The following is a 25,045-nucleotide window of genomic DNA, read 5'->3' on the forward strand; positions in this document are numbered from 1 at the left end:
CGATCTGTCCGCCGCAATGTCGCAGTCCCACACAAAAAAAAAAAAAAAAATCGCAGATCGCCGCCATTACGCGTTAAAAAAAAAACACCAAAAATGACAGAAATCTTTCCCTTTGTTAGTAAACGCAATAACTTTTGCGCAAACCAATCAAAATACGCTTATTGCGATTTTTTTTACCAAACATAGGTAGCAGAAAACAAATTGGCCAAACATTTTTTAAAAAATTGATTTTTACATCTTTTTTGGGGGGAATTTCATATAAAAAAATGTTAATATTGTTATTTTTTCAAAATAAACGCTCTTTTTTTGTTTATAGCGCAAAAAGTAAAAATCGCACAGGTGATCAAATACCACCAAAAGAAAGCTCTGTTTGTGGGAAAAAAAGGACGTAAATTTCGTTTGGGTACAGCGTTGCACGACCGCGCAATTGTCAGTTGAAGTCGCACAGCGCCGAATCGCAAAAAGTAGCCTGGACGGAAGACAGCAAAATCCTCCGGTGGTAAAGTGGTTAAGTGGCTTTTTTCTTTACTTCACTTTTTTTTTTATCAGGAGAGCTCTATTTGCTTTAACCTTAAACAATAACAAAGGGAATCAAATACAATCCCATTTTAAGAGGGCTCCAGCAAGAATTGACCCACCCCCGCCATGTGACCACCCAAGCTCCCCATGCAAGGTCAAACAACTGCAAATAGAGGAGAGAGGAAGGAGCTCCGAAAACCTTCACCAATGCAGAGCAGCACCCCAGCTTTAGCGCAGTTCAGCAGCAGGCTTGCATCACCCTTTACTTATATCTCATGATCCTCCTAGATTTTCTTGTAGCTATAAAACAACACAGATTACATATTCTAACTACTAAATAGTATGCTTACCAATTTACCAAACTAACCCAAACAGCAAAGTCTTGCCAGAGCCCAACCATACTGATCATTCAGATGATCCGCAACAAGATTTAGATAGATTTAGATTGCTCCAGGCTGGGCATAAATAAGCAGCGAAGGGGAATTACTGGCATTGTATACAAACAACGCTAGAGAGGGCTTGATTACGCAACATATCATTTGCATTGCATATGAACGAAACACGGCTCTAGTAAAGCAGCCAATAACTATATGCATTGCCTATGAACTCTGCCTTGTTGGGACCACAAAGAGCATATGCGCAAGGGGAAATCATTTGCAATGCATTCTACACTGCTCCAGGGTGGGCATATAAATGAGCAGCAAAGGGGAATTAATGGCACTGTATTCAAACAATGCTCAACTGGACTTCAATACACATAATTTGCATTTCATCCCATCACTCCAGCACAGGAACCAGGCACTATGGGGGTAGCATACGAATGCTGTTCTGTTGGGACCACAAAGAGCCTTCAATCAATGGGAAATTTGCAACCGCGTACTATACTGCTCCAAGGTGGGCATTAATGAGCAGCAATCAGGGAATTAACAGCCTTTTATACAAAGCTACATTGGGCTTTGTGAGAGGGCCATTTCCATTGTAAGCCATAATCAAACATCTAGAGTGATTGTTAGGATGCACTGGGAGCAGTTGGAGAGAAAACTGAATCTGATCTAGCCCTGACCTTCTCGGAGGAGTGGGCACTCCTCCCCCAATCCAGCAAGGACTTTGATAGCCCCAGTCCTTCAACTATAGAACAGCCCAGCAACCAGTCCAGGTACCCAATTACAGCTCATCAATTACAGAAATTTTGCAACAATTCTTGCAACAGCTAATCCTTTACTTCCAGAGAGCGGGGGCTCCCTGTACACTTTCGCAAGAGGGATCTCAGTGTGGGGATATTTAGCAAGCTATAGAATATATTGGTGAAATATGTAGTAAAGCTTTGGGTCCACAAAACTGAGTGGCTAAACCCAAGCAACGTGTTATGATGAAAGCTCATAACTCAGTTGAGCGCCTTCCTTACTCAGCATAACAAAACACTAAGTACGTTAATTTTTGGGTCCACAAAATTGAGTGGCTAAACCCAACCAATGAGTTATGATGAAAGCTCATAACTCAGTTGCTTTTCTTCCTTACTCAGCATTGCAAAACTTATTACATTCATTTTTCGGTCCACAAAATTGAGTGGCTAACTCAAGCCATGAGTTACATTGGTACCCACCATCCGTTAATGCTGCAGGAGAAGAAAAGGGATTTCATCTTGCTTGGAGTGTTCATGGCTTCCAATTTTGCTTGGAGTGTTCATGGCTTCCCACCTTGCTGATCATTGCTTCCAACTATTAATGGAAAAGATAAAATTTACAATGGCATCATGCCTATGTTTTCAAAGATAATGAAATAGGAGATTTTAGTTAAAAACACACACAATATAAACCATGTCATGAGAAAGACTTTCACCGTGAACCTAAAATGCTTGCTGCATGGTTGTTATGGTTAAATCTGGCTTCACTGTGTTCCAGGTCGCCTTCAGGAATCTTCCCTGCTGTGGCATTGTATTCTGACAGCGGGGAGACTCCCCTGCTGTTTAACCACTTGCTGACCGCCGCAAGTACATATACTGCGGCAGTCAGCCCCAGCCAGGCAAAGTGATGTACCGGTACGTCACTAGCCTTCGCCGCTCTGGCGCCCGCGGTCCTGCCGATGACTCGATTGGGTTCAGAACCGATCAGTCATCAGGTCCAGGCCAATCATTTTTAGCCTGGACCTGTTGATCGGTCCTGCACAATCAAATGACACTCAGCCTGTGAAATGTAAACACAGGCTTAGAGAAGAGGTGCCCTCCCCTCCCATCGTCCTTTTTGGATCCAACGTGAGAGGAGAGCACATCTGAGTAACTGCACAAGCACACCCACACACAGGTAGATAGGCACCCCCCCCCCTCAATTAACCCCTACAGCCCCTGACACAACACACACTGTATACAGCATATAGCATTTTCCTATATACCTGTATAAGTGTGATTTGTGGTCCACTTAAATTACCCCCCACCCCCCCCCACCCCAATAAAGATTTAACCCCCTGATCCCCCCCTGATCACCTCCAGTTAACCCCTACCCCGCTGTCACATTCAACACTAATACAAACGTAATATACTGTGTTTTTGTATTTTTGTATTAGTGTGATTGTGATCAGAATTAGCGCAGGCGACCAAGTTTCTGTCCCAAGAAGGTTTAGGGTCCCTGCCACCCCCCAAAAAAGATTTAACCCTCTGATCCCCCCTACACCACCTGCCACAACACACACTGTATACAGTTTATAGCATTTTCTATATACCCGTATAAGTGTGACTTGTGACCAGGTTTAGCGCTTGCCACCGTTTCTTTTATCTGTAGGATACCCGCCAGCCCCTCCCAATAAAGATTTAACCCCCTGATCACATCCAGTTAACCTCTTCCCCCCCTGTCACATTGCACACTAATACACACATAATATACTATTTTTACTGTATTTTGTATTAGTGTACTTGTGACTTGAGTTTGCACGGTCAGCACTGATTCCTGCCAGCGCCTGCGTTTAACCCTTTCACCCAGGCAAGTGTAGTAATCAATAGATTACTGTCACTTACAAAAAAACACAACACACAAAACTGCTGTGTTAAGAGTCAGGCCTGATCCCTGCTAGCATTAGCAGTTTTTGGTAGCACTTGAAATAGTCCTTGACAACCAGGTGCTTTTATTACCTGTGAGTCGCACCACTGAACCAGTAAATTTAGTTACCAAAATGGCCAAACGTTGGTACAGTGGTGAAGAGGTATATAATATACTGTCCGTGTCAGATGATAGCGATGGGGAAGCTACACTGGCAGAATCAGGGTCAGTATATGAACCAGATGATGGCAGCGGCTCCCTGACAGATGGCTCAGACGACAGATGGGTCCCTGTTAGACCTAGGCGTACCGGACCCCATTCTGGAGTTGTTGAGATGCAGGAATCACAGGGTGCTCGTATGGAGCAGAGTGTGGTTACTAGTGCCGCTCATCCTTCTGGTGACCTGGCAAGCGCCAGCGGCCTAGTACACCCTGGACCTAGTACAACCAGCACTGCAGTATCACCTGGTGACGTGGCGAGTCCCCCTAAGTGCAGTTGAAGTTGGTGCGGTGGCTAGCACAAGTAGTGGCCCGCAGCCACCGTGCATTTGTAGACAGGCCCGTAGATCCCATAGTGCCCTCCCTGATGCGCTGGCATATCCCAATTGGCAACCCTCTGATTCTACAGCACCAGTACTTCCCCCATTCACTGCCCAACCTGATATCCACGTGGAGACAGCTGGTTTTACGCCCCTGAACTTTTTTGAGCTGTTCTTCACAGAAGATCTTTACAGATCTATTGTGGATCAAATTTATATGCATGACAATTCATCGCCGCCAACCCAAATTCGCCCCTTGCCAAACCATTCGGCTGGAAACCTATAACGGTTTCCGAATTTAAAATCTTTCTGGGCCTTTCCCTCCACATGGGCATAACCAAGCAGAGTGAAGTGTGGCTATATTGGTCCACTAGCCCAGTTCACCATATGCGACAATGAACTCTGTCGTCCTCGGGGAGACCCTGAATATGATCGACTCCACAAAATTCGGCCCCTCATAGACCACTTCAATCAGCGGTTTGCAGCCTTGTTCACCCCTGAACAAGTTGTCTGCGTTGACGAGTCCCTGATTAAATTTACTGGCCGCCTTGTTATGAAACAGTACCTCCCCAGCAAGCGTGCCAAGTATGGGGTCAAGCTGTATAAATTGTGTGACAGGGCCACAGGTTATACAGTTACTTTCCGGGTCTATGAGGGAAAAGATAGCTGTGTGGAGCCCCCCAACTGCCCAGACTACAAAGGGAGCAGCGGCAAGATTGTTTGGGACTTGGTGTCACCCTTATCCGGAAAGGGGTACCATTTGTACGTGGACAACTTTTACACAAGCATGCCACCATTTAGTCATCTTTCTGAATTACAAATTGGTGCATGTGGCACCGTGCAACCTAATCGCTGGGGCTTCCCCCAACGGCTTGTAAATTCCCGTCTTAGTCGGGGGCGAGAGCCTGCTTGAAAACGGACAAATTGCTTGCGGTGAAGTGGAAGGATACACGGGATGTTTATGTTCTGCCCTCCCTTCACGCAGACACGACGATCCAAATCCCTAGGCAACTGGCGTTATGGAGAAACCCCTCTGTGTCCACGAATATAACCTTAACGACCAGCTTTTGGCGCCGTATTTAGTTGCCCGTAAAGCCAGACGCTGGCACAAAAAAGTGTCTGTTTACCTTTACCAATTGGCTATGCTGAACGCCTTTGTCCTATACAGGGCGTCAGGACGAACTGGATCCTTCCGGGAATTCCAGGAAGTGATCATCCTTACCTACCTGTACCCAGGAGGCATGCCTGCCCAACTTCCCCTTCCAGATGCAGTGAGCCGGCTGCATGAGAGACATTTTCCTTATGTCCTCCCGAGTACCCCTACCCAAAGACGACCCCAAAGACGATGTCGTATCTGTAGCAGGCGCGGATGTAGGCGTGACACCCGTTATTGTCCCAAATGTCCTGACCAACCTGGTCTCTGCATCAGGGAATGTTTTGAGCGCTACCATACACTAGTGGAGTATTAGTGTAGGGTACAGCACAACACAGTGTAGGGCACACAAACACAGGGTCTCGAAAGATGTTGGATGTCCATCGACATTTTGAGAGATCCAAGCTGGAAGATCCCAGTCCCAAATCAAGGAACAACAGTTAGAAAGAAAAATAAAAGGATCCAAAAACTTGTTGTGTCAGTCATTTTATATGTTCTTCTACTCTTCCTACTGTACTTTTAATGTACTTTGTTTTTTCATTCTTTTGTGACCTGTTTCTCTTGCAGGTACTCGTCGGCTGCTACGATATTGATTTTATATATTTTGACACAAACAGCGTTTGCACTCAGCATATATGGATACCTTTGCTGGCAGCAGCTGTGGTGATTTTCTGATTTCAGCACTGCAGTTAAAATCCTATTTTGGTATACGTGGATAGTGTCGTGTATACCCATCATTAAATTCAGTGGGTGGTTGTTTGGGCGGTTAATGATGAGTAATACTACGCATTATTCCTGTGCTGATTTCTGATAGGTTCTCTTTTTTTTCGTTCAGCCCACAGGCTGCATGAAAAAAAAAAAAAAAAACCTATATGCCAAACAAGGACCAGCAATGTACTGGTACGTTGCTGGACTTTGAGTGGTTATACCAGGATGATGCCTGCAGATTTAGGCATCATCTTGGTATCGTTTTTTACAGCCAGCGGTCGGCTTACATGTAAAAGCAATCCTAGCAGGTAATTGGCCGCTAGACTGCTTTTACATTCAGTGGGAGTCCCCTCCCCCCCCCACCGCCTTCCGCAGCCTTCCGTGGTTTTTCTCGGGCTCTCCTGTCCCACCAGTTAACCCGAGAGTTCAATTATCTAGCCATAGATTTAATTGGAGATGAGAATGGCTCCAATCATCTCTATGGCCTAAGATACTGGAAGCTACGAGCATTTCATGACTTCTGTTTCACCAGAAATATACAGGGCCATTGGGAAATTGGGAAAGTATTTTATCACACCAATTTTGCTGTGGTCAGATGTGTTAAGGTCAGAGGAGAGATCTAAAGTCCAAAAGACCCCAATTAAAAAAAAAAAAAAAAAAAAAAAAAAAGAGTACCTGTCACTACAGATTGCTATCATAGGGGATATTTAAATGAACTGAGATAACAAAAATTATTTATAACAAAAATGAAAGGAAAGGTGTCAAAATAACAAAAAAAAAAAAAAAAATCAAGCCCCCCCAGCGCACACGAGCGTTGGTCTAGTGACATATGTAAACCGCAATTGCAGCATGCATGTGAGGTATTGCCGCAAATGCCAGGTTGAGTGCAGTAATTCTTGCAGTAGACCTCCTCTGAAAGTCTAAAGTGGTAACCTGTAAAGACTTTTAAAGGTTTCTAAAAATGTACGTACTTTGTTGTCGCTGCAGAGGCATGCGCAATTTTTAAAGCATGTCATGTTTGGTATCTATGTACTTGGCATAAGATCATCTTTTAAATTTTACCAAACAAATTGGAATTATATAGTGTATTTGTGCAATAAATTTAAATTTAAATTTTTCGCAGAAATTGCGTTTGGAAAATCTGTGCGCAAATATTGTGTGACAAAAAATTTTGCAACATCCACCATTTTATTCTATAGGGCCTCTGCTTTAAAGAAATATATAATGTTTGGGGGTTCAAAGTAATTTTCTAGTAAAAAAAAAATATTTTTTAATGTAAACAAAAAGTCACAGAAAAGGCTTGGTTTTCAAATGGTTAGAATGGTGGGTGATGTGTGGATAAGATTGAGCATAAAATGCCGGGACAGTTCAAACACCCCCCAAATGACCCCTTTTTGAAAAGTAGACACTCCAAGCTATTGGCTGAGAAGCATGGTGAGTCCATGGAATAGTTTATATTTTGCCACAATTTTCAGGAAAATGATTATTTTTTTTTTTTACACAAAGTTGTCAGTAAATGATATAATGCTCACACATGCCATGGGTATATGTGACAAGACACCCCAAAATACATTCTGTTGCTTCTCCTGAGTACAGGGATACCCCACATGTGAGACTTTTTGGCAGTCTAGCGGCGTACATGACCCTGAAAACCAATCCTCACCTTCTGGCTTTCTAAGGGCGTAAATTGTTGATCTCACTCCTTACTATCTATCGCACTTTTGAAGTCCATAAAAAGCCAAGATGGCACAAACCCCCCCCCCCCCAAATGACCCCATTTTGCAAATTAGACACTCCAATCTATTTGCTGAGAGGCATGGTGAGTATTTTGCAGCTCTCATTTTTTGGGGAAAATGAAGAAAAAAACAGGAAAATGCATTTTTTTCCTTTTTTTTTCAATTTCCAAAACTTTGTGACAAAAAGTGAGATCTGCAAAACACTCAACATGCCTCTCTGCAAATAGCTTAGGGTGTCTATGTTCTGAAAAGGGGTCATTTTGGGGGGGGGGGGGGGGGGTGGGTGGGTTGTGCTGTCTTGGCATTTCATGTCCTCCGAAACTGTGATAGGTAGTCAGGAGTGAAATCAACAATTTACGCCCTTGGAAAGCCTGAAAGTGGGGGTTGGTTTTCGGGGTCCTGTACTCTGCTAGACTGCAAAAAAGTCTCACACATGGGGTATCCCTGTACTCAGAAGAAGCAGCAGAATGCATTTTGGGGTGTCATTTCACATCTACCCATGGCATGTGTGAGCAATATATATGATTGAGTAAAAAAAAAAATTTTTCCCAAAACTTGTGGCAAAATAAAATATTCCATGGACTCACCATGCCTCTCAGCAAACAGCTTGGGGTGTCTACTTTCCAAAATGGGGTAATTTGGGGGGAGGGGGGTTGTGGTATCTTCACATTTCAGGGCCTCCCAAACCGTTCTAGGTAGTGAGAAAATGCAATGAAAAATGTACATCCTTCGAAATTCTGATGGTGGCGACTTGTTTTCGGGCTCCCGTACACAGCTAGGCTCCCAAAAAGTCTCACATATGTGGTATCCCTGTACTCAGGAGAAGCAGCAGAATATATTTTGGGGTGTAATTACACATATACCCATGGTGTGAGCAATATATAATTTCAATGACCACTTTGTGTAAAAAAATATATATATATTTTTTTAGTCATTTTTCAAACACCTGTGACAAAAAAATGAAATATTCAATGAGCTCCACATGCCTCTCAGAACATTCCTTAGGATGTCTACTTTCCAAAAAGTGGTAGTTTTGGGGGGGGGGGGTTTGTACTGCCCTGCCATTTTAGCACTTCATGAATTAAGATAGGCAGTCAGAAATTAAAGCTGTGTAAATTTCAGTATTTACACCATAGATTGTAGACGCTATAACTTTTGCGCAAACCAATAAAAATACGCTCATTGAATTTTTTTGTCAAAGACATATAGCTAAATATATTTTGTCCAAAAAAAATGACAAATTGAGTATATTGGATATTTTTTAAAAGAAAGTTAAAAATGTCATTTTTTGCAAAATTTTTGCTCTTTTTTTATTAATATCGCAAAAAATAAAAAAACGCAGAGGTGATCAAATACCACCACAAGAAAGCTCTGTGTGGTAAAAAAAAGGACGTAAATTTCGTTTGGGTACCACATTGCATGACCGCACAATTGTCTGTTAAAATTCACAAAGTGCCAAGTTGAAAAAAGGGGTCTGGTCAGGAAGGGGGTAAAATCTTCCGGGGCTTAAGTGGTTAACTATACACATCAGCTCTGCAGCCTACTGCACTGATCGAGCGAGAATATGACTCCTGTAAACCGCATTGGCCACACATGGATCGAAATTCAGCTGGGCCCTGCTGAAGCAGCCACATTTTGATCCATGTATGGCCAGTTTAAGGAAGTTACAAGTCTTTCTGCATACATGTCATGGTTTAAGGCTGGCCATACATGGAACTGTTAAACTGAACAGATTTCCCCATCCACACAAGCGAGGTGTGTTGTGGAAGTTTTATTAATATTTATGTGGACATTTCTTTAGGATGTATTTTTAGTTAAATTGCCATTATGTCTCCCAGTGTCAGTTTACCGGTACCTCGTAACTTTAATACTATGCGAATATTGCTTTAACTGGCATTGAGGAAAGACCTGTTAGTGGAACTCTTCCATTAGATGGAATTGCACAAAACTTGTAGCCTGATTTATGGCAAGGAGAAATCCATCGCATAAATGTATATCCGCCATCGAGAGCACCAGTATTCACTGCAGAGATTTGTTTGTGATGTGGAATTCTTATCGTTTTACCAGGATTAATGGCTGGCATCTTTCTATTATATTTGATCCATATGACTGACATAAGACTGCTGCTATTGTCTTTTGCAGATATAATGTCCCATTCACTGGAACAATAGCATGATCAGTATCAAATAGGGTTTATATGAACCATATTTGATAGGATCCACTAACAGGATATGATGAGTTCATGCTTGTGAATTAGCATGGCTGGGTGCATGGGAATCTATGTTGCAGCCATGTTTCTTTCTTCACCTGGCAGTTAGTCTCTGCACTCAGTGATGTTCATACATAAACATTGACTCTTTTCTATTGTACTTTGGAATGTATATATGTCTGGGGGCGTGGCCAGCGCAGGACAGTGATGGACGCCTGATCTCCCGCTCCGCAGACAGACTCCATCCAGCGCCATCCACAGCGACACAGACAGGATCCGAGCCTGATTCTCAACCCAGTTGACCGCGGCAAACTGCAGCGATGTCCCACAAGGGAAAGGAGAAAGGGCCGAAGAAACTCACGCTTGCTTCCCTGCGCCTCGGGGAAGCAGCGGGTGCACTACACTGACCTGCCGGAGGACGCTGCCTCGGCTGAACCCCTGCTGTCAGGTACTCTCTCCCCCTTCGCATCTGCTCCCTCCAGCCCTTCCTGCACGAGCCCAGCTAAGTCAAAAATGAGGCTAGACAGCGCTGACAAGGCCCCACAGCCTGGGAGCTCCAGTAACCCTCTACTGCCCATCTCCCTGGGGACATCTCCATTTGCGGCCTTTCCCACGGTAGGCCAGCCTATCATGGACACAGCTCTCAAGGAAATGATGTATGCCCTCCATACCTCTCTCCAAGCGAACATTGTGACACTTGCTAACAAATTCTCAGAAGTCCACTCCCTAGGGGACAGGGTACACACTGTAGAATACTCCATATCAGAGATTGTGACCACTGTGAATGATTTGGTAGAGGCACATGAAGAACATGTGGATGAGCGACACTAGATCAAAGCAAAAATCGCAGATCTGGAGGCTCGCTCCAGAAGAAATAACCTTAAAATCCGTGGCATTCCTGAAACTGCTTCCCGCTGAGCTACACAAATTTGCCACGGACCTTTTCTTAGCTATATTGCCTGGAGCGTCTCCCCTGGAGCTGATGGTTGACCGTATTCAGAGGGTCCCAAAGCCCCCTTTCCTCCCTCAGCATGTTCCCCGCGACACATTGCTACATGTGCACTTCTACCAAACTAAGGAATCCATCTTAACCAAAGCTAGATCCCTGGGCACTCTCCCTGACCCCCTACTCAGCTGTGCAAATCTTCGCTGACCTCTCCAAGCATACCCTAGATATGCGCAGACAACTTTCCACCATTACCAAAGCACTGCGCAACCACAACCTGCCGTACAAGTGGAAACACCCTTCCAAGATCTTAGTGGAGAGGAATGGAGAATCATACACAGTCACCACGCTTGCAAGGGGCATTTCCCTGTTAAATTCTTGTTACAAAAAAGATTGCTCATGTAGTCTGGATCCCAACGGTGCCACATCCCGGGAATAACTACTAAACCAAAAAGGAAAATTTTCCCCTAGGGGTGGGACTTTTTAGGCACCAATAAATTGTATACAATGAATTAGTTTAATTAAAAGTTAAATTCTTTATTAATTGATACAGAAAAAAGATTAAAACAAAAAGGCAAGCTAGAACATATTGCACATGAAACAGTTGAACTTAATACCACATAACCCCCGGGCTGTGACCCGACGCGTTTCGGAGTCTTTGGGCTCCTTCCTCAGGGGTGCGCCCTTAGAGGGTGGTCTGTGGATCATTAATACATAACAAATTAGTTTCAACATAATAAATGTAGTTACATTGCGTTTGAGTAGAAAGTTTAATAATAACTTACATAGTTCACTGTGAAAATGAGCATGGATAGCCTGCCTAGTGATTAAAAACAAGTGGGCCGCATATGCTTGTTGTCGATCAGGAGTGCCGTATTCGTGATGTTATAGGTCAAAACCAGAGATCTTAGGTCTTGAAATGTTTCAGGACTTTTAGTGCTAACCAAGTCTTGGTAAAAGACTGGGTAGGAGTAACTGGAACCTCAATTGATAGCAGGTCTGCTGGGCAAAAAATGCATAATTACTGCAGGGTCCAATCAAACAAGACCGTACATGTGCAGGGTGCCCAAAGACCTATATCCTCTGCCCACCATGTCTCTCATATAAAGTCAAAAAGAAATTTATCAACCATATTAGATCAACAGATAAGATAGATAAGCAAAATAAAGACCAAATATCCGTATAAATGTGTCATGCTAGGTATTATGACCATAGCCATGCATATAAAACACTGAGAAAAATGGTGAGGGATAAAGGGTCCTATTGGGCATCATGCACAGATAAAGAAGTCAAAAGAACCCCAACACCCTGATCGCATAGATCAGCAGTATTCAGGTAGTAAATTCTTAGGGGTGTAAATCTTTTCTTACCTTGAGGACAGCTATATCTTGTTCACAAAAAATGAGTGGAAGTCCTCACAGGACCTGCGTATCCGGCAAAAGAGCAGATAGCTCTGACGCCAGATACACAGGATTTAAGAAGCGTAGCAATCAGCTGAAAGGTGAATCAGCTGGATTGCTTGCTCTCAGCTGATCGCCGTCAAAGGTTCCCTGAAACGTAAGGGCCGGACACGCCCCCTAACCGGATATCCGGCGGAAGCGTGAGCGGCCGATGCGTTCCACCGACACGGAAGCGTCACTGGTCTGCGTGAAACGCAGGCCAGTGTACTAGACATATACGGCCGCGCTCTGAAAGAGGACGGGATGGACACGTGAATGCCTATATCTGCGGGCGCCAGTAGATGGCGTCCGCCTTTCCGTGCCGGGCTAATCCTACAAAAGAGCACTAAACAAGAGCGGTATTTGGATAAAACCTAAAGAGAGCTAAACATGGTAAAAAGATCCAAAACTTCATTATAAATTGGGAACTAGGAAATTGGAGTACACCTAAAACATAGATATCTCCTTCATAGCTCCCAATATGTGACAATCTTCCAAAATTTCCGCAGTTGGATTGGAACATTATTCTTTTCCTAAATAGAAAAAAGAAAAATATATGGAAACCGGACTTCGCTTCTGATGGACTAACCTCAGCATATGTTGGACCATTTGTGTACAAAAGTGCTAGATTTTGGAACAAAAAGAAAAAAGAAAGATGTGAAAAAAACAGAGCATAGATACAGATAATTACTAACATAACATAATATTGCAATATATGTCATATAGACAAACACAGTACAATAAAAACATTGTATCATGGGAAAGCAGAAAAAGAAGGGGAGGGACATAAGAAAGGGAAGGGAGGAAAGAACTTTTGTCATATCAATCATCTGCTCGCAGGGCATACTAAAGGACCCCCTTCAAAATACGGTTTTACAATCAAGTGGGGGAGTAAGGTTATCTTTCCATGCCTCCAGACGAAAAACCTTCAAGGAAAGGTCTGAATGATACAAGATCATTCAGTCCGGGTGGTTCAGTGGCCTTTAAACGATAGATCCAACGTAACTCCATTTGGAGGAGGGTCTTGTTCCAGTCCCCTCCTCTGGGGTTAGGGTGGATTCTATCGAGTATTAAAAATTTGATTTTTGGAAATTTTTCAGGATGAACCAGAGCAGCATGGCGCCCCAAAGGAAGATCTGGATTACGTGTCTGCATACTTTTTATGTGTCTACATGCTCGCTTTGTAAACTCAAGTTTCGTTTTGCCAACATAAAAACAACCGCACCCACAGAGGAGTAAATATACCACCCCGTGGGTGCGGCAGTTGGCAAAATGTTGCGGCCTAAATATTTGGCCGTTGGGTAATATTGGGTTTTTTGTTGTAAGCATGTATCTGCAGTACCTGCATGTACCACACATATAGGTTCCTTTGACCTTACAATGGTCTTTACCTTTTTGGGCCACAAATTCACTTTGTACAAGTTGGTCCCTTAATGCGGGGACCTTCCTGTACGTGAATTGGGGATATGCTGTAACGTGTTTACCCAAAATGGGGTCGAGAGAAAGCATGTGCCAATATTTAGTTACGATCTTTTTGATTTCGGGATGTTGTTCCGAGTACTTAGTTATAATTCTGAGATTATTTTCAATAGGTTTAGGAGTTTTTGGTGCTAGCAATAGTGTTCTATCACTAAGCAGTGCCTTCTTATAAGCTTTCTTAAGAGTGGATTTTGTGTATCCTCTCTTGAGGAGTCTCTGTTGGAGATCGTCAGCAGCTTTTTGGAACTGTACCAAATTGGAACAGTTCCTCCTGGCCCTAAGATACTGGCTGAAAGGAATTGACCGCACCAAATTTTGGGGGTGGAAACTAGAGGCATGTAATATGGTGTTACCAGCAGTGGGCTTTCGAAAGAGCCCACTCTGGAGAACACCACCCATGCCTCTATAGATTTCCACATCAAGAAAGGTTATCTGTTGTAAGTCACAATTCATTGTGAAATTTAAGCCAAACTCGTTTCTGTTCATCCTGTCCATCCAACTGTCCAATAGGTCTCGTGGACCGTGCCACAACATGAAAATGTCATCGATGTATCGGGCCCACATAATGATGTGGTCCGTATACATCGAGGTTTCATCACAGTCAAGAAGGGCGTGTTCCCACTCCCCCAGGTACAAATTGGCGTAGGATGGGGCACAACAGGTGCCCATCGCTACGCCTTGCACCTGGAGGTAGTGGGAACCATTAAAAGTAAATACATTATGAAAAAGAATGAACTGGAGGATGGACAGGATGAACTCCCCATAAGCGTCAAAGGTAGAACCACGTGTGAGTATGCGTCTCACTGCCGCAAGTCCCCGTTCGTGCGGGATGGAGCTGTATAGCGCCTCAACATCGATTGTTACTAAGAGGCAGTTTTCTGGAACAATCACATCTTGGATTTTCTGCAGGAGGTGTATTGTATCCCGCACGAAGGAGGGTAGGGCAGTTACGAAAGGTTTTAGAAAGGCATCCACCAATTTACTTGCATTGTCCGTGATAGAGCCGATCCCCGAGATAATTGGACGCCCTGGTGGGTTCGTGGCGTCTTTATGTATCTTGGGGAGGGCATAAAATGTTGGGGTAACTGGAAAGGCCGTGCGGACAAATTCCCAGGTATGTTTTGGGATCACTGTGTTGAGATATGCTTGATCAACTAAGTTGTAAAACTCAAGCTGGTATTTTTGAACAATACCAGCCGGAATCTTCCTATACCAATTAAGGTTTCTAAGAATCCTCAAACACATTGAGACGTAGTCATCGTTGTTCATGATGACGACGTTGCCGCCCTTATCGGCTTGTTTGATGGTAATGGATGGATTTTCTTTAAGTTTTGTAATTGCAAGTCTTTGCTTGTAGGTGATATTTGTATTAGAGGGTTTTTTGATATATAATTTTTCAATTTCTTTAGTTACAAGTTTGACAAAGGCGGCAACGTGTGGGTTGAGGGTTTGGGGGAACTTGTCCGATTTTTTCTTTAAAGATAGGCCCTGATTGGACTTGAGTTTTTGTTCATCCACCTGCATCAAAAGAGAAGGCAGGTCTACTCGGTCGATGAGGTCCTCATTTTCCTCGAGTAGTGAAATTAACGTATCTAAAATCGGGTCTTTCTTGGATTGCGAGGTCTCAGAGTTTTTTTCGTTATCATAGAGGATCTTGAAATTCAATTTTCGAGCGAAAAGATGCAAATCTTTTATAAAGTCAAACCGGTCTAGCTTCATGCTTGGGCAGAAGCTTAGACCTTTTATATGCATGGCTATGGTCATAATACCTAGCATGACACATTTATACGGATATTTGGTCTTTATTTTGCTTATCTATCTTATCTGTTGATCTAATATGGTTGATAAATTTCTTTTTGACTTTATATGAGAGACATGGTGGGCAGAGGATATAGGTCTTTGGGCACCCTGCACATGTACGGTCTTGTTTGATTGGACCCTGCAGTAATTATGCATTTTTTGCCCAGCAGACCTGCTATCAATTGAGGTTCCAGTTACTCCTACCCAGTCTTTTACCAAGACTTGGTTAGCACTAAAAGTCCTGAAACATTTCAAGACCTAAGATCTCTGGTTTTGACCTATAACATCACGAATACGGCACTCCTGATCGACAACAAGCATATGCGGCCCACTTGTTTTTAATCACTAGGCAGGCTATCCATGCTCATTTTCACAGTGAACTATGTAAGTTATTATTAAACTTTCTACTCAAACGCAATGTAACTACATTTATTATGTTGAAACTAATTTGTTATGTATTAATGATCCACAGACCACCCTCTAAGGGCGCACCCCTGAGGAAGGAGCCCAAAGACTCCGAAACGCGTCGGGTCACAGCCCGGGGGTTATGTGGTATTAAGTTCAACTGTTTCATGTGCAATATGTTCTAGCTTGCCTTTTTGTTTTAATCTTTTTTCTGTATCAATTAATAAAGAATTTAACTTTTATATAAACTAATTCATTGTATACAATTTATTGGTGCCTAAAAAGTCCCACCCCTAGGGGAAAATTTTCCTTTTTGGTTTAGCTGTTAAATTCTTGGGGCATCATCCCTGATCCGGTTCCCCCCCGGGAGCGAAAAAATCCCCGAGCAGAGTTCCCCTTCAATGGCATTCCCTGCCTCAATGCTCCGCAAGGGACACTTGAAGTCTGGACTCTTGCATCCTATTTTTTTTTTTTTTATCTTTTTTTACCTCTTCATCATTGGGTCCTGTTCTGAATCCAGCCTGTCGTCCTGAGGCATTTAGCCCGTTTGGCTACTGAACTGTTCTTACCCCCATTTGGAAACGGCTACACCAGCCCATGGTTTCCACCCGATTTTATGTTCCCTTGTTGTCTTGATTTGTTTTGTGTTGTCCTCTTTTTCCCCCTTCTGCAGGTGTAACAGATGTTGTGCTCCCAAGCAACGCTATGTCTCCTTCCAGGACCTATTGGAATTTCCTTAAGCTCTCCAGATCCGCCAGCACACTCTACAGCCGCCCTAGAGCATGCCTAGATGGTCAACAGCTCGTTACTCATTGTTTAAGTTTCCAAAAGACTGCTTACGGTTCCGTGAGTAACGACTTATCGCACACTCTGACACTCACTTATGACAGTTAAAATCTTATCCCTGAACGCCAATGGCCTCAACCATCTGGCCAAGCGAGCTTCGCTGTGGCGCACTGCCATCAAGCACAAAGCAGATGTAGTTTGTGCCCAAGAGACTCATTTTTTGGATCAGCATGCTCCTACCTGCTCCCATAGAGACTACCCTACAGTATTCACATCCTCCTGTTCCAAGAAGAGGAAGGGTGTCCTATTGGCCGTTCACAAAGATCTGGGCTTTGATCTAATGTCGTCAGTAACAGACACCAATGGTAGATACCTCATCATTGTCTGTTCTATTAATGGCTTTACAGTGACTTTAGTTTCTGTTTATGCCCCCAACGTCCATCAAATTCGCTTTCCGAATCAAATTATGAAAACATTTGTGCAGTTCAAAAGGGTCCCCTAGTGCTATGTGGTGACTTTAACCTACCCCCGGATAGAACCGTGGACATTTCAGCCACCACCAAATGTCATCAATCCCTGCAAGGGTTTATCCATAGAAACTACCTCTACGACATTGGTCTCGTTATCTGTGGCAAGACAAAACGGTCTCGGTGTGCTAAAGGGATCTTACTGAAATCCAGGGAAGCCGGAGGTGCCTCCATGCCTGACCTGGAAGATTACACAGCCTCCATAATCTCCCAGTGGCGCACTTGGTTCCAGCGAACCCCAGACAGCCTCTGGGGAGCACTGGAAAGAGACCAAACCCCTCAAAAGGACCTCTCATCATGGTAATGCAGTAGGAACATAGGGAACAAACTTCCGGAACACATATCGCCGACCATCAGAGCATCGGTCTCGGCTTGGCTACATTTGACACACTCTAGATGGAAACACCTCACTTACCACGATCTCCCTTCCTATGTCCAGCATCCTTCAAGTGGTCCCAGATATGAACCTCAACCGGTGTATACTCCATGGTTGTACCACCTTAGATGCCCTGTATAATCTCGGAGTCCTTAAACCCTTCTCACAGTTAGTGTCGGAATATCACATTCCCACAACGGAATGGTACCGTTACATCCAAATTAAGTCCTGCCTGACACAAAACCCCCAGCTCAGAGCTCCCCTCCCGAAGAAAATTTGGGATTACCTCACATGCACTTTGTCGAAAGCCAAGGGCATATCTACAATTTATCCCATCCTCAGTGAGAAGAACGTCCTGACCAAGACTCCCCCCTCCCTACTTAAATGGGAAGGAGATTTGGGCACAGTTTTTTCCCCAGCGTCAGTGGTCCCTGGCCCTAACCTCAGGTTTTAAAGCCTCCCTGAGTGCTTCTGTCAGGGAATTGCATCTAAAGATATCCTTGAGATGGTATCTCACACCGCATATCATAGCAAAATTCGATGACAACACCCCCCCAACATGTTGGCGAGAGTGTGGTCAGCAAGGTACCAAACATATACTGTGGGATTGCCCGCCCATACGAGCCCTATGGTCTGAAGCCTTTTTACTCTCAAAAATTACTCAAATACCCCTAGACCCCTCCCCAGAGCTAGGTCTACTTAATCTGACAATAGAAAAAATACCGCTGCAACTCCACAAAAAATAGTATTGAACATACTCCTGGCAACAAGATTAAGCATCACTAGGAAATGGAACACCATCCAACCCCCATCATTGCTAGACATTGTCCGTACCACCCAATTGCACTACACATATGAACTGATTATGTCCCCCTCTAGCGAGCATTACCATAAAGAAAGAAAGAAATGGCACCCCTGGTGTCAATGGTTCAGTTCGAATTTTGATGTATAATCTAAGTTGATCACTAGATGGCGCACTTGTTTTTTCATTAGCTGTTGTGAGTAGGGTTGAGCGGACACCTAGATGTCCGTGTTCGACGGGTTCGGCCGAACTTTAAAAAAAAGTCGGGTCCGTGTCCCGGACTTTTACCGAACTTTTCCCGGACACCGAACCCCATTGAAGTCAATGGGGACCTGAACTTTAAGGCACTAAAATGGCTCTAAAACACCAAAGGGCTAGAGTGCTGCAAATGGCAGCAAAACGTAATTAAGAGCATGGCAAGTGCTCTGCAAACAAATGTGGATAGGGAAATAACTTAAAACAACAAAAAAAACAGAAAAATAAAACAATGTTCTTCTTCATCTCTGAAGGACGAGGCCCATATGGAGTAGGAGGGAGGTTGAGGTGGTGGTGGATGTGGCGGTGACATAGGCATGCGCACAGGGTGTGCCTGGGCACACCCTAATCACCTAGGGCACATAGCATTGCCAGTGAGGAGATGGGAAAGATCTCCCTCGGACCTGCTCTGCTCTATTTCTCTTTGCCTACAGGTACATGGCCCCGATACATTACTCTCCCTGCTGGCAAACACATGCATGTGTATTTCAACTTTGGGGTGCACACCTTAATGCAATAGGCTGCGCACACCTATGGGTGGTGTAGGTGGAAGCGGCGGTGGAGGAGGACCAGGGCCGGATTAAGAGCATCATGGGCTTGGTGCTGAGGATTTTGAAGGGCCTTAAGGGCCGTGCTTTGCCATGTCTCTGAAGTCCATAAACACATCCATGCATCGGCAACTGTCCCTCCTTGTCTGGCCTTCGCGCTGTGTGGGGAGGTTCTGAGGGTGCTGCCTGGGGAAGCGAGCATAGAAGCCAGACTTCTGTGTTTACAAGTGACAGAAGAGCGGCAACAGTGAATATGGCCAACCCGGGGCCTATATAAAAGGTAGGGGCCTGGCGCTGCAGCTCCAATAGCCCCTACGTTAATCTGGCCCTGAGGAGGAGGACGAGGTAGCCAACACTGCTTCTTTTCACAAATTTTAAATGAGGGTACACCCCAAAAGAGTGAGAAAGAGCAAAAATGGAAAAATGGGTGGGTAAGGTCGGTATCCATTGCTATTCTGCATAAGGTACGGAAAAGTCCCGTGGGATCCATGCCTGGTTCATTTTAATGAACGTGAGCTTGTCCACATTGTCTCTGGACAGGCGGCTGCGCTTGTCTGTTATAACGCCCCCAGCCGTGCTAAATACCCGTTCAGATAATACACTGGCTGCAGGGCACGCCAGCACCTCCAAGGCGTAAAGGGCAAGCTCAGGCCATGTGCCCAATTTGGAGACCCAGAAGTTGAAGGGGGCAGACCCCTCATTCACTACATGTAGGCGTGTGCACACATACTGCTCCACCATGTTGGTAAAATGCTGCCTCCTGCTAAGACGTTCCATCTGAGCTGCTGGTGCTGCTGTTTGTTGTGGCGTGCTGACAAAGCATTTCCACATTTCGGCCATGCTAACCCTGCCTTCTGAGGTGCTGGCGGTGCCCTGGTTGCGTTGGCGACCTCCTCCTCCTCCTCCTCTGCCTTGTGCTTCCACTGCAGCCCCGCTGTCAGATGGGAATGCCAGCAGCATGGCGTCTGCCAGCGTGCGCTTGTACTCGCGCATCTTGCGATCGCGCTCCAGTGAGGGAATTAAGGACGGTACGTTGTCCTTGTAACGGGGATCCAGCAGCGTGGCCACCCAGTAATCAGCACAAGTTAGAATGTGGGCAACTCGGCGGTCGTTGTGGAGACACTGCAGCATGTAATCGCTCATGTGTGCCAGGCTGCCCAGAGGCAACGAAAGGCTGTCCTCTGTGGGAGGTGTATCGTCCGTGTCCTCTGTATCCCCCCAGCCACGCACCAGTGATGGCCATGAGCTGGCCTGGGAGCCACCCTGCTGTGAACATGGTTCCATCTCCTCCTCCAGCTCCTCCTCCTCCTCCAGAACTGTGCCCCTGCTGGACAATTGTGTCCCTGGCGTTTGTGTGGGCAGGAACCCACCCTCGGAGCCCCTTGCGAATGACTGCCCTGAAAGCCTTGGAAATGTTACCTCCTCATCCTCCTCCTCCTCCTCCTACTCCTCATCCTGTGCCACATCCTCTTCCATCATCGCCCGAATTGTTTTTTCAAGGAGGCATAGAAGTGGAATAGTTAAGCTGAGAACGGCGTCATCGCCACTGGCCATGTTGGTGGAGTACTCAAAACAGCGCAACAAGGCACACAGGTCTTGCATGGAGGCCCAGTTATTGGTGGTGAAGTGGTGCTGTTCCGCAGAGCGACTCACGCGTGCGTGCTGCAGCTGAAACTCCACTATGGCCTGCTGCTGCTCGCACAGTCTTTCCAGCATGTGCAAGGTGGAGTTCCACCTTGTGGGCACGTCACATATGAGGCGGTGAGTGGGAAGGCCGAAGTTACGCTGCAGCGCTGCCAGGCGAGCAGCAGCAGGGTGAGAACGCCGAAAGTGCGCACAAACGGCCCGCACTTTCTGCAGCAGCTCTGACATATCGGGGTAGTTTTTAAGGAACCTCTGCACCACCAAATTCAGCACATGCGCCAGGCAAGGGATGTGCGTCAAACCGGCTAGGCCCAGAGCTGCTATGAGATTTCGCCCGTTATCGCACACCACCAGGCCGGGCTTGAGGCTCGCTGGCAGCAACCACTCATTTGTCTGCTGTTCCATGCTCCTTCACAACTCCTGCGCGGTGTGTGGTTTGTCCCCCAAACAGGCAAGTTGTAAAACTGCCTGCTGTCATTTACCCCTGGCCGTGCTGAAGTTGGTGGTGAAGGTGTTACGCTGTCCGGATGAGGAGACGGTAGAGGATGAGGAAGCGGAGTAGGAGGAGTTAGGAACAGGAGGCAAACTGAAGCGCCCTGCAATCCTCGCTGGTGGAAGGACATGCGCCAAATTGCTATCCGCCTCAGGCCCATCCGCCACTGCATTTACCCAGTGTGCCGTTAGGGAGATATAACGCCCCTGACCGTGCTCACTGGTCCACGTATCGGTAGTTAGGTGGACCTTGGCACAGATGGCGTTGCGCAGTGCACACCTGATTTTTTCCCCCACTTGGTTGTGCAGGGAAGGGATGGCTTGCCTGGAAAAGTAGTGGCGGCTGGGCACAACGTACTGTGGGACAGCCACAGACATAAGGTTTTTAAAACTGTGCGTCTCCACCAGACGGAATGACAGCATTTCAAAGGCCAATAATTTTGAAATGCTGGCATTCAGGGCCAGGGATCGCGGGTGGGTAGGGGGGTACTTCCTCTTCCTCTCAAGTGTTTGGGAGATGGAAAGCTGAACGCTTCCACTGGACATTGTGGAGATGGTTGTTGGTGACCCAGGTGGTGGTGTTGCTGACAGATCGTCTGTTTGCGGGGTGGCAGGTGCCGGTATCACTACAGATGTGGCTGGAGCGGCCGAGACTGCAGCAGAAGAGGAAGCAGGATGAGCCAGAGACGTTTCTTGGTTTTGAAGGTGTGTACTCCACTGCAGCTCGTGCTTTGCACTTAGATGCCTGATCATGCAGGTTGTGCTCAGGTTGAGAAGGTTTATGCCTCGCTTCAAGCTCTGATTGCACAGGGTGCAAACCACTCGTGTCCCGTCATCAGCACATTTTCTAAAGAACTTCCACGCTAGAGAACTCCTTTGAGCTGACTTTGGTGCGCTCGTTCCCTTGCTGCGTTGGGCAGTAGCGGGCGTAGTGTCTAGGGCACGGCCGCTCCGCTTCTGCACCCTGCTCCCTCTTCTGCTGTGCCCTCTTCCTCCAAACTACTCAGGTCACTTGCATGACGTTCATTCCATGTGGGGTCGAGGACCTCATCGTCCTCCACATCATCTTCCACCCAGTCTTCACCCCTGCCCTCCTTGTCGGTCTCCACAATGCTGAACGCCGCAGCAGTTGGCACCTGCGTTTCGTCATCATCGGAGACGTGCTGCGATGATCCTTGCATGTACTCATCTTGAGAAATAAGTGGTTGGGCATCACTGCACTCAATCTCTTCCATTTCTGGGGCAGGGCTAGGTGGATGGCCCTGGGAAACGCTGCTGACAGAGTCATCAAAAAGAAGAAGAGACTGCTGTATGGCTTGGGGCTCAGACTGCTTGCCTGATTTGCAAGGGGGTGAGGTGGAAGACGGTTGGACATCGGCTGCAGGTGCCAACTGTGACCTTTCTGCAGTAGACTGGGTGGGAGACAATGTGAAGGAACTGGAGGCACTGTCAGCAGCAAACCAATCTACTATCGCCTCCACTTGTTCTGGCCTCATCACTTCTAGGGGCGTATGATGCCCTACCAAATACTGATGCAGGTTCTGTCGCCTACTCACACTTGAGGAAGGTGTTTCACTTGTGCGTGTAGCTGGCACAGATCGACCACGTCCTCTCCTTGCAACAGGAGCTCTACCAGCAGCACCACGGCCCTTATTTGACGGTCTCCTCATATTTCTGTAATTTAAGATCTTGCCCTAGTAAGGTTTTTATCGAATAGCGGAATAGGAAATATGATCCAAAAAAGTGTATGTATCTCGCGCGTACAAAACCACACTAGGCCCCAATTACTATTGTTTGTACCCCTAAAAGGATGGTTGAGCAGTAGGAGGAGGAGTATGGAACAGGCAGCACCCTCAAATCTTCAGAAGTATGAGATGAACCCCAAAAACTTGGAAAGGTGGATCTCACACGTACCGACACAGACTATCACGCAATTTAATTGATCCCCAAAGGTTTTAATTGAATAGCGGAATAGAAAATATGATCAAAAAGAAAGTATCTCACACGTACACCACCACACTAGGCCCCAATTACTATTGTTTGTACCCCTAAAAGGATGGTTGAGCAGTAGGAGGAGGAGTATGGAACAGGCAGCACCCTCAAATCTTCAGAAGTATGAGATGAACCCCAAAAACTTGGAAAGGTGGATCTCACACGTACCGACACAGACTATCACGCAATTTAATTGATCCCCAAAGGTTTTAATTGAATAGCGGAATAGAAAATATGATCAAAAAGAAAGTGTATGTATCTCATACGTACACCACCACACTAGGCCCCAATTACTATTGTTTGTACCCCTAAAAGGATGGTTGAGCAGGAGGAGGAGGAGTATGGAACAGGCAGCACCCTCAAATGTTCAGAAGTATGAGATTGTTTTCACTGCACCCCACAAAGATTGTGTTTACTGCACCCCACAAAGGATTTTGTTCACTGCACCCCACAAAGATTGTGTTCACTGCACCCCACAAAGATTGTGTTCACTGCACCCTAAAAGGATTTTGTTCACTGCACCCCAAAAAGATTGTGTTCACTGCACTCCAAAAAGGATGTTGTTCACTGCACCCCAAAAAGGATGTTGTTCACTGCACCCCAAAAAGGATGTTGTTCACTGCACCCCAAAAAGGATGTTGTTCACTGCACCCCAAAAAGGATGTTGTTCACTGCACCCCAAAAAGGATGTTGTTCACTGCACCCCAAAAAGGATGTTGTTCACTGCACCCCAAAAAGGATGTTGTTCACTGCACCCCAAAAACGATGTTGTTCACTGCACCCCAAAAAGATTTTGTTCACTGCAACCCAAAAAGATTTTGTTCACTGCAACCCAAAAAGATTTTGTTCACTGCACCCCAAAAAGATTTTGTTCACTGCACCCCAAAAAGATTTTGTTCACTGCACCCCAAAAAGGACGTTGTTCACTGCAGCCCAAAAAGATTGTGTTCACTGCAGCTCACACACAGAAAAATGGATGTGGATCACTGACACCTGCCTATCTCCTATCCCACACCACACAGCAATATCGATTGTAGTTTGTAGAACACAGTTTCCCTAAAATTCAGCAGCCGCAGCCTCTCCCTAACAGGATTGAGAAGAGATCGTAGATCAGGATTGATTGCAGAGTCACCCCACCCCCCACACAGCAATATCGATTGTACTTTGTAGAAGACACTGACCCTATAATTCAGCAGACTCTATCCCTAAAATGCCTACAACTCGCCCTGCCTAAACACTCCGACCTGTCCCTCAATTCTATCCGGACACAAATGGTTTTTTCCTGCCTGTCTTTCCCTAATCAGCAGCCAGCACGTTGATGTGTGCTCTGTCCCTGATCTAAGCAGCAGAATGAAGACGCTGCGGCTGCCTGGAACTTATAAAGACTTGGTCACATGCTTCAGACGGCCAATCACAGCTACTGAGACATTTGCAGGCATGGCTGGGATGGCTTAAGGCACACCAGTTAAACGATTGTTGATTGGCTGTTGAAAGCCCGCCATGAAAAGAGCGCCAAAGCATGCAAAACCCGGAAATAAAACGACCGAACACGGATTTTTACCCGAACATACAGTAAAGTCTACGTGTTCGGGTACAAAAAATCCAATTATTCGGTACGAACACGAATAGTACAGTCCGTGTTCGCTCAACACTAGTTGTGAG

This window comes from Pelophylax lessonae (genome assembly GCF_965119305.1).
Source record: "Pelophylax lessonae genome assembly, chromosome: 13".
NCBI classification, from domain to species: domain Eukaryota; kingdom Metazoa; phylum Chordata; class Amphibia; order Anura; family Ranidae; genus Pelophylax; species Pelophylax lessonae.